Here is a 3,918-nt window from a genome sequence, read left to right as displayed (position 1 = left end):
TGTCTTGGGCCTGGGAGTGGGAGGGTGGTAGGCGAGATGCTGGCAGGTCGAGGGCCGTGTGGTGGGCCCGGCCAGGTAGGTTTTGGTTTCCTCCGTCGGACGTCATGCTGCGCCTGTGCAGTTGACCTGTGCCTTTCCCGGGCGCAGGAAAGTTGGTGATGAAGAACCCGGAAGTAGGCTTTGTTCTTTGTTTTCCTCTCCCTCTGTCCAGACACAGACATACTATTTTTTTGTGTGTGGTAAATTCTTCCAGTTTCTCACCTTGTATTCCCAGCGCTGCCCTAATCAGACCTAGGGAGTTTCATCATACTTCTTTCAATACAAAGATTGTAAGTATCTATGAACTCTTTTAAGACAATTTGTATTCTGCCATCACGCTTCCTAAGCTACCTTGTGGATCCACATGCAACAGAATCAGAACTTTCAAAGCAGTCACCAAACATGTGATTGACAGCTTTAAAAAAAAATTCAAAATGAGATTAACAAGCACCGAAGGTGTTATTCTCTTGTATTTCTTTTAGCAGCATTCCATCACTATCTGTTTCTTCCATTTCAGAAATCTGCAAAACTGCTGTAGAATATCAAGCAATTATTCTTGTAAAGTGAATTTTTTTTTTTTTTTTTTAGCTCACTGCAAAACATCTATTCACCCATGTTTTATTTAGTCTTTTGTTCATTCTCTTCCAAGTATGTACTTGGGGAAACAACAGGACACCAACCAGACAAGCTCATTACCATTGTCTGTAGATAATCTTTTACAGTCGGTGTGAAAAATCTCACCCTGAACTATGGTGGTTATAGTGAAAAGACCCATGGACACAAGTATGACTTGTGAACATGATTCATAAAGCACCCAGAGCCCCAGTGTGGCAACACCAGATGAATGAAAAAGGTTCTTCTACCAAGTTATGAAAATCATGTCATTCTCAATTTCCCTCAACAGTATCCAAATTTTAAAAAGAATATAAGTATAATGATGAAATACTACAAAAATATCATTTGAGATCACATTGCACTCAATGAAAATTATCCATGTTTATGAAAATAAAGATCTGTATCCAAAAAAGATAGCAAAATGTCCACAATAAATTATAAACACCAGACCATCAGGGACTTTGATCCCTATATCCCAAGGCCTAGAAAACTGCCCAGCACCTAATAACAGTACTGACTTTTGAGTATTTCACCACGTGCCAGGCAGTTCTGATAGGCTCTATATTTCAACTTAAGGCTTACAGGCCACCAGTGAGTCTATAAAGTTTCAGTTTATATATGAGAACTGAAGCACGGGGTTAGATAATCTTCTGAGACAACACAAGTTAGTAGCAGATGGGTTAAGCTCAGGCCGCGCATGTCTAGAATATGCACACTTACATGCTTGTTGAAAAAACTGTGTTGATTAGGATCAGACTAGCTTTAGAAAATAGAAGTTAAAAAAGGCAATAGACTTTGGCCAATTATTTGGGCAAAACGTCAAATGTCAGATATGTCGAGGCATCGGTAGCCTTCTAAGGGGCCATGTCTATGGAAGAAAAAAGTTTGACTTAACAAATACGAAAGTGAGAGAAATAATGAAAGAGTAAAATAACAGGATTGTGATGGGGCAGAGGTGGCCTGCCCAGACGACGTGGGGACCACTCAGCAGGACAGAAGGGAGGGAAGCTCCACAGGCCAGGGCCCTCTTCCAGATGAAAGAACCTCCCATCCTAAGTGTCTGGCGTTCCAGGAACACTTTCACTGGCTGAGCCGGCTCAGTGAGGCAGGGCTTCCAAGCCTTCAGCCCACCTCCCCTAGCCGCTGAAAAACCGAGGACCGCGCAACACAGCAGCTCCGCTCACGCATAACAGGAGGAGACACCGCCCACACGCTAGACGTGCTGTGATTGGTCCCATCTACCCCCGGACCGAGATTCCTATTGGCCCCAGGAGCCGAGCATGCGCACTTTGGGCGTGGGCAAGTGTGTGGAATGGGAGGAGGTCGCGCTGTCCATGGGCGTCCCTGGCCTGCGCCGCCCGGGTGAGCGCTCCAGAGGCTGCGATCCCCAGGTCCCGACCGCCCGCCTAGCACTGGCCTGATGGGGAAGCGTCCTGGGGCTGGAAGGGCAGCCGGCTTGCCCGCGTGGTTCCCAAGCCCCTCGGACTCGGGGGAGTCGCTGCGGGTGCTGGCTGCGCGCTCGGTCGTAGGGGGGACCCCAGGAGCGCCTCCCTGGGCCCCGCGTCGGCCTCTGCGCAGGGAAGCCCCTGGGCGGTGTGAGGCCTCTCCGCCTGCTGCGCCGTTGGCTCTAGACGCTTCCCAGGCCCGGGGAAACCGCAGGCGTGGACGCGGGGAACGGGGGACGTGACGGGGAGGGGCGCGCCCCGGGACCCGGGGAACTTCCGAGCGTCCACCTGGCCGGAAGCCCCGCCCGCAGTCGCGTAGTCCCTGGGCCTGCCGGGGCTGGGGCCTCCGCTGACAGGCGTGGGAAGGTGGTGCTGGGTTGTGGCTCTGACGCAGGGATGAGGGGTTGATCTGGGAAGCCCTCAGGATGTATGTGGCTCCTGGAAGGTGACGCACATAGTTAGCTTCAGTAAGGTTTTCAACACCACGTTTCCGCAGAACTTGGTTATAATAACCGTATCGCATTCCACGTAGTACTTTTGGGGACTTGCTTATTTTAACAGATACTACGTGTTGAATGTCCTCTTGTTTGCCAGGTGCAGTTCTCATCCCTAGGGGCGGAGACTTGAAGAAGATATATTCCGTTATTTTCTTTTTTAATGTGTGAGCTAACAATGATTTTATCCTTTGCCGCCTTTTTTCCCTTTCAAATTTATTTATGTATTTTTTTTATTATTATACTTTAAGTTCTAGGGTACATGTGCACAACGTGCAGGTTTGTTACATATGTATAAATGTGCCGTGTTGGTGTGCTGCACCCGTTAACTCGTCATTTACATTAGGTATATCTCCTAATGCTATCCCTCCCACTTCTCCCCACCCCACGACAGGCCCCGGTGTGTGATGTTCCCCACCCTGTGTCCAAGTGTTCTCATTGTTCAATTCCCACCTATGGGTTAGAACATGCGGTGTTTGATTTTCTGTCCTTGCGATAGTTTGCTCAGAATGATGGTTTCCAGCTTCATCCATGTCCCTACAAAGGACTTGACCTCATCCTTTTTTTATAGCTGCATAGTATTCCATGGTGTATATGTGCCACATTTTCTTAATCTAGTCTATCATTGACGGACATTTGGGTTGGTTCCAAGTCTTTGCTATTGTGAATAGTGCCGCAATAAACATACGTGTGCATGTGACTTTATAGCAGCATGATTTATAATCCTTTGAGTGTATGCCCAGTTATGGGATGGCTGGGTCAAATGGTATTTCTAGTTCTAAATCCTGGAGGAATCGCCACATTGTCTTCCACAATGGTTGAACTAGTTTACAGTCCCACCAACAGTGTAAACGCATTCCTATTTCTCCACATCCTTTCCAGCACCTCTTGTTTCCTGACTTTTTAATGATTGCCATTCTAACTGGTGTGAGATGGTATCTCATTGTGGTTTTGATTTGCATTTCTCTGATGGCCAGTGATGATGAGCATTTTTTCATATGTCTGTTGGCTGCATAAATGTCTTCTTTTGAGAAGTGTCTGTTCATATCCTTTGCCTACTTTTTGAAGGAGTTGTTTGATTTTTTCTTGTAAATTTGTTTAAGTTCTTTGTAGATTCTGGATATTAGACCTTTGTCAGATGGATAGGTGGTAAAAATTTTCTCCCATTCTATAGGTTGCCTGTTCACTCTGATGATAGTTTCTTTTGCTGTGCACAAGCTCTTTAGTTTAATTAGATCCCATTTGTCAATTTTGGCTTTTGCTGCCATTGCTTTTGGTGTTTTAGACATGAAGTCCTTGCCCATGCCTATGTCCTGACTGGTACA

At 46.6% G+C, this 3,918-nt stretch overlaps 1 long non-coding RNA gene across 1 annotated transcript in view; it reads left to right on the top strand.

Moving 5' to 3' along the window:
• Positions 1–1,396: 1,396 nt before the first annotated feature.
• The window catches only part of LOC108536950 (uncharacterized), an 8,239-nt gene continuing 5,717 nt past the window's right edge, over positions 1,397–3,918 (top strand). Inside the window, exon 1 of the long non-coding RNA XR_001887669.1 lies at positions 1,397–2,016. This is a non-coding gene — a long non-coding RNA (uncharacterized LOC108536950). The remainder of the gene's footprint in view (positions 2,017–3,918) is intronic.

Source organism: Rhinopithecus bieti, unplaced genomic scaffold (assembly GCF_001698545.2).
Source record: "Rhinopithecus bieti isolate Rb0 unplaced genomic scaffold, ASM169854v2 scaffold_13112, whole genome shotgun sequence".
Taxonomy (NCBI): Eukaryota; Metazoa; Chordata; class Mammalia; order Primates; family Cercopithecidae; genus Rhinopithecus; species Rhinopithecus bieti.
Note: the sequence above shows the minus strand (reverse complement) of the source record. Positions and strands in the feature narration are given on the sequence as shown.